We start from the raw sequence: 673 nt of genomic DNA, 5'->3' as shown, positions 1-673 counted from the left end.
ACCTCCAGGGGAGGCCCCTCTTGGCTCCGTCAATATTCCTTTAAGTCTCACTCCGCCCACTGGAAGACCCGAGCCCCAAACCCGCGCGCTTTACGGTTCTCTATCACCCCGGGCTCGGGGCACTTTTCTCGGCCATGGGACCTCCAGGGGAGGCCCCTCTTGGCTCCGTCAATATTCCTTTAAGTCTCATTCCGCCCACTGCCATACCCGAGGTCTTTAACCGCGGCGTTCACGGTTCTCTATCACCCCGGGCTCGGAGCACTTTTCTCGGCCATGGGACCTCCAGGGGGGGCCCCTCATGGCTCCGTCAACATTCCTCTAAGTCTCATTCCGCCCACTGCCATACCCGGGCTCGGAGCATGTACTTCGGCCATGGGACCACAAGAGGGCGCCCTTCTTAAGAAATTGCTGACATCCAGGACCATTCAAGGGAGCGACCTGCCTCCCTATGCCCGCCACCGGCTTCCTCTAACCGGTGTACGGACTCTCGGGGCCCGCGCCCCCAGAGAACCAGAGTTTCAGAAATTGCACTAAGTCCAGACATCCAGGACCATTCAAGGGAGCGACCTGCCTCCCTATGCCCGCCACCGGCTCCCTCTAACCGGTGTACGGACTCTCGGGGCCCGCGCCCCCAGAGAACCAGAGTTTCAGAAATTGCACTAAGTCCAGACAT

This window comes from Hoplias malabaricus, unplaced genomic scaffold (assembly GCF_029633855.1).
Source record: "Hoplias malabaricus isolate fHopMal1 unplaced genomic scaffold, fHopMal1.hap1 scaffold_25, whole genome shotgun sequence".
NCBI classification, from domain to species: Eukaryota; Metazoa; Chordata; class Actinopteri; order Characiformes; family Erythrinidae; genus Hoplias; species Hoplias malabaricus.
This window is presented reverse-complemented; position numbering follows the sequence as displayed.